This window comes from Lemur catta, chromosome 18 (genome assembly GCF_020740605.2).
Source record: "Lemur catta isolate mLemCat1 chromosome 18, mLemCat1.pri, whole genome shotgun sequence".
Classification (NCBI taxonomy): Eukaryota; Metazoa; Chordata; class Mammalia; order Primates; family Lemuridae; genus Lemur; species Lemur catta.
Genome location: NC_059145.1, coordinates 48,469,887 through 48,485,746, shown reverse-complemented (window position 1 = coordinate 48,485,746; position 15,860 = coordinate 48,469,887).

Sequence of the window (15,860 nt, the reverse complement as noted above, 5' to 3'; positions counted from 1 at the left end):
AAAGCCAAGAGGGGCTATTAAGAGATAATTACTAATTATGCTAATTTGAGACGTTGCTGCTATTTCCTTCCCTGGTCATTTTACGTGGAGAACGGTCCCCTCCCAGGGCGAGCGACCTTGCCCGGCACACTTGGCGGAGGACGGTGTGTCCTAAACCTCCGCGACCCGGCGGAAGCTGCTGCCAGAACTGCAGGTTTTTAGGGAGGTCCACGTCCTCCTCATTAATGATTTATACCAGTTATTAGTGTGCCACATGCCAACAGTGCTTATTTTCCTTTATACTCACACCAGAAGAGAATTTAATTGAATTTCTAATATGTCTTCATTGCTCCCCTCATCCTGGCCGAGTCTCAGTGGTGGGTCCCGGGGTCCGGACGCCCCCGGGCACAGCGTCGGATGCCGGGGCCTCCCCGTCTTTGGTGGTCACCATCCCCTCTCCCAGAAGTCACCGTTTGGGGGAGATGTGACGGCTCAGCAAAAGGGACACGTGAGTCCCCTGGGCTGGAGGTGGATCCCGTAAACGAGCCTGCAGTGAGGACGCCGTGTGGGGGGCGCTGGGGGCGCCTTCCCGGCCCCTCATCCTCACACCCCAGGGCAGCGGAGAGACGAGCCGGGGACCAGGGTGGTGGGTGCTGCTGGGGCACCGGGGCTCAGCCACGCCAGGTCCTGCGGCCACTCGGTTTCACATCACGCGCCGACCGACCTTCAACTTCATCTTCATTGGCCGTGGAGGCCACGCCGGGACTTCAGCTTCACTATTAATATTATTTCTAGCTCGCTCAGACCTGCACGGAGAAGGGGGCTGCGACACGCGGCATAAACGCTTCCCAGGACGGCCCGGCGACACTCAGGGTCGGATACGACCAACCCAGGGGTCCGACTTTGGGAGCAGACACTTGCCTTCCGTGCAGCTCTGTCCCTGCCTGTTGGTCAGTTCTCACAACCTCCCGGGGTGTGTTACGTGTCCAGACGCCGCCAGGCCCCCAAGCAGGACCACCGTTGCCTCCAGCACCGCCTGGCGCCGGCAGCCTCGCCCTGCGGCTGAGGGCTGGTCCTTCTGTCCCCGCAGGCAGAACCGACACTTCCAGCAGGAGGGGCCGGGAACGAACCTGACCAAGGGTCTCGAAACCGACGGCTTGTTTCTCTTTCTCATGAGATGAGGTGATACACGTGTCTCCTTTCTGTCCGTGCTATTACGTGTACAGCTTCCTTTTTTACGAGGAATGGGTGGGAGGAGGCTCTGACAGTTCTGGGTTATTCCGGCTTGTAGTAGAATTCTTATAGCTGCCTGGAATTTAACACAACTCTGAACCGCGCTCTCATGTCACCCAAGGCATCCTGATGGGGGTTACAACTTAGGTGGCATCTCTGGGTGTTTTATCCGTTTAATGTTAGACTGGTGTTTTCTTTCAGTTTTCCAGAATTCTCAACTGCACGTCATTTTGGTTGCTCAAAAGACATGCATTAAAAAGTAAAGAAATTTACAAATGATGTATGTCTAAGACACAGTAAGAAAAGGCAGTGGCTTGCAGGACCGTCCTGGCCGTGTGGAGAATCGGGGAGGAAACCCCGCCAGACTGTGGGGCTCTAGGGTGGCAGGACGGGCTGAGCAGGGTGAGGGGCTCGGTGGAGGGGCAGGAACAGGACCCGAATTCCCAGCGAATGCCAGGCAGAGACAGGACTGTCGCATGGCTGTGTGCATTCACGCAGGACTGTGAGGCAAGGTTGTCTCAGCTGGTTTCTAGTGGGGTTTAAAGAGCATTTTCAAGGCCACGATACACTTTCATTTGGCCAAGAAGAGATGGGAAGAGATTGTAGGTCAACCACAGCATCTGGGGTGCAGAGGCTGCTAAACAAATACAAGGGCCAGAATCCCGTGGATGTGCATTAACTGAGCACCTACTGCAGGCAAAGCTCCACACTCTAGACCCCTTGGGGAACATGAAGAGATAAGAGCTACTTTCAAGCTAATTATCAATATGTTACATTTACTTGCTTCTGTGAAGACGTGGAGAGCCTAAGTTAGAGGACTCAGATCGTGAATGTTCTATAAAAATATACCTGCAACACACAGTGTGGACCAGGGTCACACGGAGCAGCGGTTAACCCCGGGTTTACAGAACACACCTCCCAGAGTTCTAGGAGTTTGCAAGGCTTAGCTTTTGCTTTGCACAAGGTGTCTCCACGTGTGATTTCAATGAAAGGATGTTTCATTGCTTCAAAAAAATATTCTACCAGAATTGATAGGACAATACGTGTGTAGGAAATTCAAGGAGAGGAAGGTACTACTTGGGCTAAACTGGTGGTAAAAAACAAAAACCCACAGACATTTAGGCAGTTTCTGTACAGAAATTGGAAGCCAGGATTTGAAAGCATTAGAGTCCGTGTCCTGGGTCAGTTTTGCGCTGAATGGGGGAGGTTGAAGGATTTAGATCGAGTTCAAAACTGGCATCATGAAACCCCTATGTAAACCAGATGTGAGCATCTTAATCTAGAACCCACATGAGGGGCAAACAGATTTTAGGCAAGATATATATATTTTTAAGGCTAATTGCTAATCTTTGTTTCATTTATTGAAATCCAAAGCTAAAATAATTCACGTAATGAGCATTTCTGCTCCATGAGAGCCTTAGTTCACTGGCCAAAGCCGGTTTCTGGGTGAGCACTGTCTGTCCTCACCACACAGTGCTCCATGACATCTGAGCCACTGCAGAACATGAAGGTGGGTCCTCGACAGGCGGCCAGAGGTGCTGTGTGGCTCTAACTCCCCTCCTCCTTGTGTCTGGGGGAAACCTGAGTTGTCTGTCATTCCTTTTGCCCACCTTTCCGGTCCTGGACAGCCACGCCAGCCTGACAACACGAGTGACTCCGCAAAGCCTGCAGCTCCTCGGCTACCCAGGTGTGCAGTTTGCAGCAGACGCCCTGGGAAGCCCGTCAGAACCGGTGCCTTAAAAACCAGATGCTTAAAAGCCATTGGAACCTTAATGAGGTTCTTTCATAACCATAATAGCCAATTAGGTGCATCTGCCCTCACGCCTGCCTACGTCAAATAACATCATTTTCTTCTTCCTTTGGTTTGACATCCTGGCTTGATTGTTTTGATTAGAAAATAAGAAGTCTCCACGTCATCCTGTTTCCCTTTTTGCCTTGGTGACCAGGAAGCCTGGCACTTGATTTAATGCTCAGAGGCAGTCATCATATCATCCCCCTGCATTTCCCATGCGATTGGGTAGTGGGTTTTCATTTGCAAAGCTCTATCTACGCCTTTTATGGAATCAGGTACATTTCTTTTTGAAAGTAAATAGAGTCTAAAAATAAAATAAGTCACTATATGTATTTTTTTTCCTATTTCTATTTTACTGTATGAATAATAGATTTTGATTAACTGAGAAACCTTCAAGGTTATTTAATATTCAATGTGATTTTAAAATTGTGGATAATGATTGACCCCAAAGGTCTAGGAAAAGTAGCAGTGTGTACGTATCCCAGAGCAGAGATGGAACTTCCTCCTAAATGACACTGTCTGGGCAGTTTGGGAGTCAAATGACTAATCTGGCAGGTCCCTCGGTGGCTCCACATCTCCTCATGGCGGGGCTGTCCACGCCTGGCCTCGTGCTGTTGCCCTACAGGCCCTGAGAGGAAAGTCATTGCTAGTCCCTTCTTGCAGGCAGTGACAGAGACCCGCTAGTTCTGAGCACACGGCGCACGTCTTCCTCGGCTTGGAGGGCCCTCAGCAGACAGCACAGCCACACCCCGTGTGGTGATTAACCCGCTAGCATCAAAACCGTGTAAAGAATTGAAGTTACTTAAAAAAAAAAAAATAAGGCAATAAAGAGAATGAACCAAAATATCGCAAGGGGTGACATCTTACCCTGTGTTTTAAGAGAAGACCAAACAAATGCTGATGTTGATACAAAGCAATTCAGAGAAGAACAATTTAAGAGAAGATGTTGCTACAAAGTAATTCAGAAAGAACAAGTATCAAATATTGACTTTAAGAACACAAGCTTACTATCACATACTTTCTACATTTGCCCTTGCGGTTTGCATCTGGAAAGATAACCTGGTTTGCCGTGTGCACACGCGTCCTGCAGGGCTCAGACACACGGAGTCACACGCACATGCACACGTGTGGTTTGAGGCACGCAGATCAGAATCCACTGTGTTCCAAGCCAGCTGGGACATAACGAACCTCATGCATAACCATGACACCAGCAGAGAAGTTCGCAGAAGCCCATTCAAGCCGCGTACTCAGGCTGGGTGTGTAACCTGAGTCCAGCGTGTAATACTGTTGAAGTGACCTGTCCCCGTTGGCCAAGCACTGGAGCTCAGGTTGTGCAATTTGAGCTGTCATCCGCCCCCCACTCTCACCTTGGCTTGGTCCCCGCTGTGGGTCTGCAGCCGCCTGGGGTCCCACACAGCCGGTGGGGCAGGGACCTAAGCCATCATCTTCATCCGTGCCTGAACCCACGTCCAGAGCCCTGAGGGGGCCTCGCAGCCCATTTCTGGGGACAGGGGCTTGGCTTTCACTAGGCCACTGTAAATGTTAATAAAAGGCCACCAGGAATTGGTGATCTGCTTAGTAAGAAATTTTTAAACCCCAGAAATCCTACCTGTGAATGTTTATGTAAAACGACTTTATAAACAAGATTTTGCACAGATGGGAAGCACTGTTTTAGGCAATTTGTGGGTAATGGAGTTGTATATTCTCCACTTAAGGGTAAATAACCCTTTGTTATACTGCGGGAGCACAGTGTGTCTTCTTAGGAGGGTCTCAATGAGCTCACCTTTTTTTTTTAAGTTGACACTTCGAAGATCAGTCACAATACAGTGAGTAGAAATGTCCTATTTGACTCTTCCGCATCCAGATGTATTTCTGTAATCTACTTTCATTCATCTACTCACTGAATTTAAAATAGAACATATATGTTTACCTGTGGCTTCAGTTTGATTTTGACTTTGTTTTAGCAGCAAAAAATCTGAGCTAGTTTAATCTAGGAAATTGGAACATTAAACTTATTGTTTATGCATGAAACTGGATGGAAAATATCCGGTCAGCAAACACACAAAGACCTACACAAGGCAGTGCAGAATGTTTTCATTGCAAATCCAGAGGCATGATAACAGAAAGGTATACGTAAATCTGATGAATACACTTTATAATATTCAAATTTAGTTCCAGGGTTTTACTAAATGAATAATACATTTTTTATGTGTTTAATCTTCATTGCAAAACATTAACTAATTTGAATATTACAACAATGTGCTCACCTAGATTATCTTTCTGTGCATGGAGTTGTGTGTGTGTGTGTGTGTCATATATATCTTTATAGCATATCAACTTTCTTTTTTCTGTTTTGTTTTGGAGAAACAGAATTTAAAATTTCCTCACCTCTAATCTTCATTCCTTGTGTTCCTTATGTATTTTTTACCTTGTACTCTAATTCATAATTATTTTAAAATTTGACGTACATACTATATATTAATAGATATATGGAAAATGAAGATTTTTGTATATCTGAGTTTGGCTCTACAGCCTCTAAGGTTTCCTTTAAACTTCAGGTCAGTAAATCGTATTACTGATGCTACATAAACAAATGAAAGTACAGTGGACTGTGTAGAAGAACATGCGACTATTTACCTGTATACACGGCACACACGCACACACACGCACACACGTAGGCACACACGCACTACGACGTTCTGAGCCGGGTTGTGTGCGACTCAGCATCTTCCCGGAAGCGGAAGCACCAGACCCCCTGCAAGGCCCCTGTGTGTTGCGGCCCCATGACATGGTTTCTGCAGCCACCGGTGACCTGGTGTTTCTGAGATACCTGTTTTAAGTGCAACCTGGACAAGCTTCCAGAGGAATCTCTTGAGAGTGGTGATTAACTCCATGTTGCCCAGAGAACATCAGCAACTCATGCTAAAGTCCCTTCTCTTGCTCAGTCCCACTCTGGGGCCATGGTCTCTTCTTCAGCCAAAAACATCCAACTATGCTCAGAGGACCTGGGTCTCCCAGGCTCCCTCACTGTGTCATTTCTGGAGGAGTCACCTGCGTCCCCGAGTGTCACCCCCACCCACAAGACAAAGGTGCTGTTAGTCAGTGACCTCTCAGGTTCCTAACTTTGCCTCCCTGACAGAGAGGCACGAGACTGACCCTACTCCAGTTGGCAGCATCTCCAGTGGAAGGTGAAAAGCAACCTCCTACAGTTCACACTGGCAGCCCTTAGAATAACCATAATTCCCACTACTTTTCCCCAGAAAGAGGCATCCTCAGAGGGGCCAGGAGAGGAGAAACCAAACAGGGAACAAGGTAAAATCCACACAAGTTGACACCGTGCCCTGGGATGGCACCACATGGCAAAGTCATCCAGCAACATTGTCTGATCAACTCTGAGGTTGGCTCACTCCGTGAGTGTTTCTCAGCTCCGGAGAAATTATGGCTTATCTAGCAGTGGTATTCCAGTGATGGAAATGGGATGTTTGAATTTTCTGGTCCTTATTGGAGTAGAGATGATGTTCCGGAAAAAGGTACTGGTACCCTAACCCTAACCCCAAATGTTAGTTTTCAGGATGTCTCCGAAGGTGGACAGAATTGTGGTTTCTGTCTGTGAGGGGCTGGATGGCGTCCCCCGCCGCCCCCAAATTCCCATGTTCCAGTCCCAACCCACAGAGCCATTGCTTTGGAGTCGTGTGGAGAACACTTCCCAGTAAGGACCAGAGAAAGAAAAACCCAAGGCTGCTCCCAGGGCAGCACCGGGAGGGCCTGGGAGGGCAGAAACCGGCTGCAAAATGCAAGAGGTGACGTCACTGCACTCAAGTCTGAAGTCTGAATATTCTCAGCCGCAGCTGTGTTTTTTGATATTAGTGATAAGAATTCTGATACGAGAAAGTAACCTTTTGGAGAGACATGGGTAAAGATGGCTTGGGAAATGCTAAAAGATAGGCAGTATGATTTATAACTTATTACACCTAAGTATGATATATTTAAGTAGTACATGACATTCAGTCTATTGTATGATTTCAATTTTACCGACTTGCATTTTTAGTTTCCCTGATGTCCAAGTTTTGAGACATGACCAAGTACCATTATGGATAAACGTCTGCCCAACTGCTGCGGCCAGCAGTGCTGGAGCCAGCGTTGAGCACAGCGGGCAGGCAGCACATGCTGAGGGGTCTCACTCTCCAGGGCTGCGTGTGGGGTGTGGGACATACATGCCACATATGTCCCCTGCGTGGTTAGTGCATGTGCGAGAAACAGGCGATAGGTGATGGGTGTATAGATGGATGATAGGTAAATGATAGGTAGGTGGATAGATGGTGTGATTCCAAAATTACCCAATAAGATAAGGAGGACCGAGAAATGTGCTATCTATACAGAAAGGAGGGACACAGTCAGTGACTGTCACCTGTTCCGTGACTTTGCTGTATCACGGTGCTGCGTGGACATGCGGGTGCCGACCCGTCTGTGATCTGTGGACGAGCTCTGCTGACCCTGTGCTACACGTAAGAGCATACATCCTCCTTCACACGACCTGCCTGCAAAGCGATGCTGCCCTCGGTCACCAAACACGCCAGGCGACATTAAAAGGGACAGCCCTTCCTTTACCTTCCTCTCCCGGACTTGGGGCCAGACTCCACGTCACCCAGAGGGACTCAGCACTTCCCTCGGCAATCGTGGTAAGATGTGGCAGGGGACGTGGGCGGTGGCTGGCCCTGCCCAGTTGGGGCGTTGGGGTGTGGGAGACCCCAGCCCAGCTGTGTGCTCAGGAGGGGAGTGGGCTTCCCTGCAAAGATGTCAGGGCCCACACCCTGGAACACGAATGACAGCGAGGGCGTCTTGGAAGCCTTGCTCACCGAGAAACAATTTGGCTTTTTGGTTTCTTCAAGTCTGAGGGCTTCATCTAATTTTTTTACATGCAAAAACCCCTAAACGTGCCAGTCTTCGGGCGGCACTGGGTTGGCCAACAGCAGACATGCTTGGAAGGGGAGTTTTGTAAAGTATCTCTTCTGCGTAGACAACAGAAAAGACAAAACCACATTGGGACTTGCTTCCTGGCTATTTTGGGACTTTCTCAGAGCTTCTGCTACAGCTTAATCCCTACCCTGTAGCACGGCGAGTGACAGCCAAAGGTGCTCAGTCAACGTTTGCAGAGTGGATAAATGCCAATTTACATAACAATGACTTAGGAGTAAATCAGACAGTGCCCTTTATAAATATACAGCCTAAATCTGATAATTAAGTCTACGACAAATATTCATGGATCACGTGCAACGACGTAGCCACCATGCTCATTTCTAGGAACACAGAGATGTACATTGTGGCCCCGTCGTGAGAAACCACAGCGAGGACAGAAACACACGGAGTGTGCAAACCTGCGGATAATTCCACAAAGAGAGAACTGAAGGAATCGCATTTTTCCCTTGGTTTTCATGACCCCGAAGATGGTTTATGGATGTCATCCTCAAATACGAACCCTGCATCGATGGCCCGCGGGTCTAAACTGCCATAGTTCATACGATCCATCCACAATCTCATCAGAAAATGCTCCCTTCTACCATAGCATTCCGATGATTTCTTGAAGAAATTCTTATTGTAAAAATAAAATCAATTTTCTCAGTGGGTTTAATTGAGTAGCTATTTTGTTTTGACACTTGTAAAGGGAATACAAATGTTCCAACTTAAAGGAGCTTATGTTTTAACGGTTTAGTTCTATAAAGGAGTTTCACTTGAAATAATAAAGGAAATACAATAGAAGTCCATTTTTGTAAAAAAAATCTGATGATATTTTGTATGTTTTAGACGTTACCATAGAGCCTAATCTTGTGCTGAGGCTGCAGTGCGTTACTGCTGGGCCCTGGTTTGATTTCACGTGTGCCCATGCGCCTTGGCGTGTCCACACTCGGCCGAGCTCAGGAGGAAGGGCCACGTCGGCTTCTTTCCGTGGCTCTGCGGGGCCTCCCTCCTCGCCCAGCCGATAGTAGGCGCTGGAGGGCTACTCTTGTGTAAGCAAATGAGTGAATCGGGAAGACACACACCAAATACAGACTCTGAATGTGCACAGAACATGTGAGGCAAAGTCACACGCAGAGCAGAATTGTGGCATGCACCGTACTTCTAAATCAAGTGTCCTTTCTGAATTGAAGGCTACATGAAATAAAACACAGGAAGGATGAACTTTAATCAGGTACAAGAACAAAGAGGCTTGTGATTTATTCTCTGTCTCTCTGCATGTGTCTCTGTCTCTGTTCTTTCTCTCTCTTTCTGTCTCTTCCTGGGCTTCTATTAAAATCCCTTTATACCAGCGTGGTGGTTGTTTCTCCCTTGTTTTATGATGTAAGAAGACAGGTTATTTTTTACTAGTGCCAAGACAAAGAGACTTAATTTACTTCAGGTAAAATATACACAAAGGGAAATTTTAAACAATGATGTTTCTGAACTTGTGCAATTAAGCAATGTTCTCCTCAACACCATAAAGCACAGTCACAAACCTACGTTCCTTTTCACCATCTCCCAGAGAATTTGTGCTCTCAGAAGTTTACTCAAGACTTTTTTCCTAGATGTGATTTTCAAAATGTTCCAGCATGAGAGAGTCTTTCAATATTTCAGTATTGACTATTTCAACAAACACTCACGTGTTTTAAATCTCGAGTTTGTCATCTCTATACATTGCATGTGTGTATTAGGAATTTTCACAAAACACACACGTGCACATTTTAATGATGAATTCTATTCATTGTCAACATACAAAAGCCCAAGTCATGATTTAACTTGCCTGGAACAAAACATTGGATTAAAAACTCATGAGATTACATGAAATTATATGAACTCTCAAATTTGTTAGACTTAAAAGGGAGTAACGTTATCTTCCTAAATGCTTAATAAGCAAATATTTACCTCAATTTCAGTTGGCGCTGAACACCTGTCACAGGTCCTGAGAGCGGAACGGTGCCAGGACGTTGGATGACACATGACCACGCGTCACAGCCACCTCTAGAGGTGACAGCGTCCGCTCTCAGCTAAGTCTCTCTCCAGAGCTGTCTGAGTTGCTGTATTCCTCACACTATTATCTTTGAGTCTCTTCAAAAGCTACTGCTAGTCCTAGTATTTTTCTTATTCTTATTTCAAAATTATTTCTTCTTTAGAAAAAAAAATCAGTAGCCTGGAATTATTTGAATTTTAAAATTTTTCCTTGAACCATACGTTGTGGATAAAAAAGTCACTTCCTGTTAGAATTTTGTTAGAATCTGGAGCGTCCTTTAAAAAGTTTCATCTATAGGAGTCACATTTAGAGCTGAAACATGAATAAAGTATCTTTGTGGCTGTGATTCCATTAGGCTTTCTATGTTTTTCTGCATCTAAGGAACAGTAAAAGGTACTATTTTTTATTAATCTTCTGCTCATCTCCCAAATTTGTAAAACGATCTCTTTTTTTTTTGATTGTGCATGTCGTATAGTGTCTGAGCTTGTGTACGTTTTGTGTTCGGGTCCTTAGGCCTGGCCAGTCTCACACAAAGGGGCAGGTATTTCCTTTAGGTGCAGCTGTTCTCACAGCCGCGAGCCCGATGTCGGTGCAACATCTGCTCTAGACAGGGATGAGTGAGCCCGGCCAGACTCGGGGTTGGAGAGGTCAAAATCCATTTTGCGGATGTTTCTGTCATGTTTATAAAACTGCATTTTTCCAAATGCAATTCAACAATTAGAAAATATTGCATTGATTTTAAGGAGAGAGGACATTTGTGTATTTCCAATGGACTTAGACTAATGAAATCTGTGTTTTAAAATTAATTATTGGTGCCCCAGGTACATGCTTTGGGCTATCTTATTGCAAGTCTCGGGCTTGCTTCCTAAAAACAGTAGCCACCCCTGCTTCTGTGTTTAACCACAGGAAGGGACTTGACTCGGGTTAGCGTTTTCAGCCAGGAATAGACTCCGGTTCCCGAGAACTGAGTCCCCTGTCCTATTTTAATGCCGTATCTGAGAAGATGTAGTTGAGAAACCACGTAGCACGTTGCAAAATGATGAGGCAGATCTTCTGTCTGTCGGCAGCAGGAAACAAGAACCAGGGATTTCGTCTTGAATAAATGGAGCAGCCAAGATTAATTAAATCTATAAAATTCTCCTAAGTACATCCTGTTGGAGGTATTTAAAGGGATACTTTCCATTACGTGCAAATCACCTGGAAGTGTTGAGCTGACATTTGGGCATAAGATTCACTCTGTCTATTAGAGACCCAGGGGAAAAAAAAAAAAGGTTTACAAATATAACCTTAGCAATATTAGTTTTATTTATTGCCCAAATGGCAGAACAACGGCCAAAGAGAAGAAACCTTGGCCTGTTTTGTCAGTGAGTTCTTTGCTGGTGCCCTTCTGAGGACTGCCAGCAGAATGACAGTGACCAGATTTGGGTTAAAGTGGTGATGCTGAGGAGCAGGTACTCACGCTAAAAATAACAGCTGCCTGCTCCGCTTTTGCGTCTGCACTGCTGGGTTTCTCTCTCTCATCTGTGGGAGATTTTGACCCCACGAGGCATGGAGGGGGACGTAGCCCTTCCCCGTGTGGGGCTTTGGTAAGTGTGAATATTCGCGTGGGAGCTGAGTTAGCAGCTACACGACCCCAGGGCTCCACTGCCCTCCCTGCGTCAGACTCAGCCGGGGAAGCCACCCTCATCATTTTAAGCATAAACGGCTCAAAAAAGCTTTCCAAATCTCATCTCATAGGGATCCCAAAGAAATGTTCTTAAAATCTCAGAGTCACCTGAACATTTATTTATATGACACTCCTCCTTAAACTTAAACACAAATGCTACTTTGCTTTGTCTATATGAAGGCTTTAGCTATTGGACGCTATTTCTCAATCAAGTATAAAATCCCCTCTTTAATATAAATATAAAATTAATATGACCCATCTGCTATTTTTTGAGAATAAAAAATTAACAATTTTTATAATTTAAAATAGATGACAGTAAATTCCAGTATGTATATATTATATATAAATAATAAATTCCAGTGTATGTAAAATATATAATATATAAAAAATATATATAAAATACATAATACATAAAGTATATAATATATATAAAAATATATATAATAACACAAAGAGGATTTACTAGCCATTTTCTTATCAGAAACCAGACACTAATTGGATCCATTTCTCATCGGTAAAATCATAAAATTAATTAATTATTTGTCTGCTCCTCAAACCCCACACCTGTGACTAGGAGGAAGGTGACTAAATGCCCACAGAGTGTGCAGGGGACCCAGGCAGCTCAGGTTAAGCAATTTCCAAATATATATCGTTCTTCAGAAAAAGTCTGCTGTCTTTGCAAGTGGCCAGATTTATTTCTGGGAAAATTACAGATCTCTTAAAACACAAACATATCAATTTCTATGTTGCTAATTCTTGGACGAGGTTTCTGGGAAATTAGATTCACTGAGGAATTTGCAGGTGGGGCTGGAGGGCCTAAGAGCCTCATTTGTTGGGACGCTGTGCAAAGTCAGCCAAAGTCAGATGCAGTAGCCCTGTCCCGCATTCCTTCCCAATAAAATACAAAAATAAACAAGAAAATAAAAGCTCAACTTTAATTGCTAAACAGGGATGTCTTGGCACCAAGGTAATCATGTATGCAGGCAAAAGAGTACTTCTGGCTCTAAGTTTTTAAATTGCTGAATGTATCCTTCCCTCCTTTTTCTGAAGTCTCACCAGAGCACGTCACTTTCACATGTGGGTCAGAAATTTAAAAAGAGTTTGTTCTTCTCTTATTGAAAGAAATGTCCCTTCATTTGACATTGGTACATTTCTTAAGTGAGTTATAACATATTAGTAGTAGTTTATTGGGAATAAACAAGGATCTTTGCAGAATGGAGTGTTTAACAGCACATATTTCTCTGAGTGGAGGAGAAGCATTTAATCGCAAAGACAGAGGTTAATTTGGGCCCATTCTATTTACACACACTTAGCAGCAGGAACCAGGGTTCTCCGCCACACGGCTGCAGGCAGGTGCAGCCTGAGCTGCCACTTGTGATGTCGGGTAACCATGGAATAGCACCGACGCGCGGCAGTTCGAGTATCTGTGAAGGACAGACCTGCTTTTCATAGTCCACTTGGCATCCACCTTTATTCTCAGCTTCAGTTTCAAAGCAGCAATAAGTGCTTTCAAAATCTTGCTTACAACGTGCAACATTGTCCTTTTAGAAATCTTGTTAGCTAGTAATTAGGAACCAAATTTATCACTGCAACGTTTATTTAGAAATAATATTTTTAAATGAGGAGAAACAAAGCAGGAGTATAATTAATTTTGGCTCCAGGAGATTTTAAAAACTGTTCTTATTACCAAAATACTGGCATTCATATTCTACTATTTTATAATGAGAACCACACAAGTATGAAAATTGCACAAAGGTTTCAGCTGTCTGGTGTACATGTTTACATACATACATGGACAGTGATATGTATGTGCAGATATGTGTATGACATTACATGTTTTTATTGTTTTTAAGCTGAACATTAAATGCTTTCAGAGCGTAAGTTATCTTTCCATGCCTTAAACAAATGCAATGTCTTTTTCTGTGCTCCCTTACATAATGCTCTTCTGGGACGGCCCTTCTGCCATAACCGAATCGCCACTGTTTAGATATGGACACACAAATCCCACATTTTTAATTCCAAATTTAAGTTCACTCATCGTATCTAATGCCCTTGAAGCAATCTCAAATTACTGTTATTACACTGCTCACTCAAAATCAGAGGTGCTAATACAAATTTTTTAGAAAGAGAAAGAAAAAAAAAAAAAGAAAGCCCCACTCAATTAGACGCTGGCTAACGGTTTAATCAATTTGATTTTATCACCAAGTCCAGCCCTTCCTCCTGGGCTGTCAGCGAGGCAGATAAGGGGGACGTGGGCTCGGCGGAGGTGCGGGCTGCGTCCCTCCCGGCCAGGGGGACCTCACGCCGCTCTGCCCTCGTCCTGAGCTCAATCTTTCTATTTCATTAATTTTTCATGGAATTTCACTTCACAACAAGCTGGCGTCTGCCATCCATCTGCTCGACTTATTTTGTCCCATTTGCCAACTTTTTATTTGCATCTCGCAACGTTCAGCAACCTGCTCCCTGCCCCACACCTTGCTGTGGTTCAGAGCTTTGCTGCGCTGGCGCCGCGGCGAGCTGGCCTCCCTGAGTCCCTTTTCAGTCTCCCGAAACTCTGTGTGACCAGCCGCCCTGGAACGGAGCTAAATTTCAAGAGTTAACTTATTCTGCTGTCAAATGCCTCAAAGAGAGAAACGTCATGTGCCGATACTCAAATGCGACGGAGCTGACACGCCAGATGATTGTTTATGGAGCGTTCAAATCGCTCCCGAACTTCCTCCCCCTTTCTGGTTTAGGGAGATTGACACGCCTCACTTAGAACCCGGCCCTCCGGTCTACACACTCGACCTCCACATACATTGGCCTTGAAAGAGCCTTTTAAAAAAATTTCCAGAAACTTCAGTCATTTTACATCTTGTCTATACTAATGAGCAGAACATCACAATTATTTTATTGGCAAAACCCATCCCACCCTAGTGCACAGCTTCTTGCAGGGAAAATACACTCAAAAAAGAAAGTAAAACAGATACACAAAACAGGATATATGTACTATTTTAACAACTGAAAAGATATTTAAGAGATTCCTCAAACATATTATCCTGAAGGTTTGCCACAGTCCAGAGATTAACTGGTAGATTTTTAAGAGATGTATTTTGATATACTATCCTGTTTTGCTGAAATCTGCTCTTTATTCTACCTGGTTGAATACCAATAACAAAAAAAGCTTAAACCCTTACCTTCATTATTTTGGGCTAAAATATATGCATTTTGTAATATTCAGATATTCAGTTCTTTCTAAATACAGGCAGTCCTTACCGCATACAATCACGTAATATAGATTTGGTTGTGCTTAACTGCCTTGCATAATTCTACCAAGAACTATAAAATAAAGTGCAATCTCTTAGTACTCTCCCTGATAAATAAACTGGCTGGGTATTTATCCATGGCAGGTAACAGCCAATCTCCATACTCTGCAAATGCTACTGTTACATTCTCAAAAGCTCTGAATGAAATAGAAGCAGGATACACTAACGTGTCACATGTTACATGGGACATGAGCCTGGCTTTGCCGCGGATGTAACGCTGAGAGGCTTTCCCTGTCCTTCCTAAAGTTTTTCCTTTTTATTACCTTATCTTTTTCCCATACAAAAGTTCAATTTTGGCATTTCTCATTTGCATAGAAAATATAAATCATTTATACATAATTTCTAAGACAAAGTCCCAACTGGAAAAAAATAACCCAGGGGAAAAAAATGCAAAACTGTACATAGGGTCCTGATAAAATAACAGAAGTGGGATTGGTGGATGGGGAGATCTATTCTGAAGATCATCTTTAAAGTTTCATCTGAGAGAGAAATGCCAGTCCATACCTGAAAGTCATATTTTGGTGACTCAGATTTTTTTCTTTTTTTGGATTTTTTGAAGATACGTACTATTTCCTGCGTGGCGTGGCAACTGAAAAATGCCTTGGTCAGGAAAGCATTTCATCTCCAAGACTGTGGACTGTGTTTAACAATAATGACAGTATTGCATCATCATCACACTTAAGCTGTAGCTACAGAGTATCTTATTTCACAGCCCACAGATTGTTTTGATAATGAGAAGCCTATGATGCCAAAGTCACTTTTAGGAAATACGTACAGAAAACAGCATTTCATATTCTGGGAAACTAAACAGTCATTGTGCATCTTCAAAAATGATTCTCATCCATTAGAACAGGTGGAAACATACCTATCACAGGCCAAAAGTGGACATTTGTCCTGATTGTG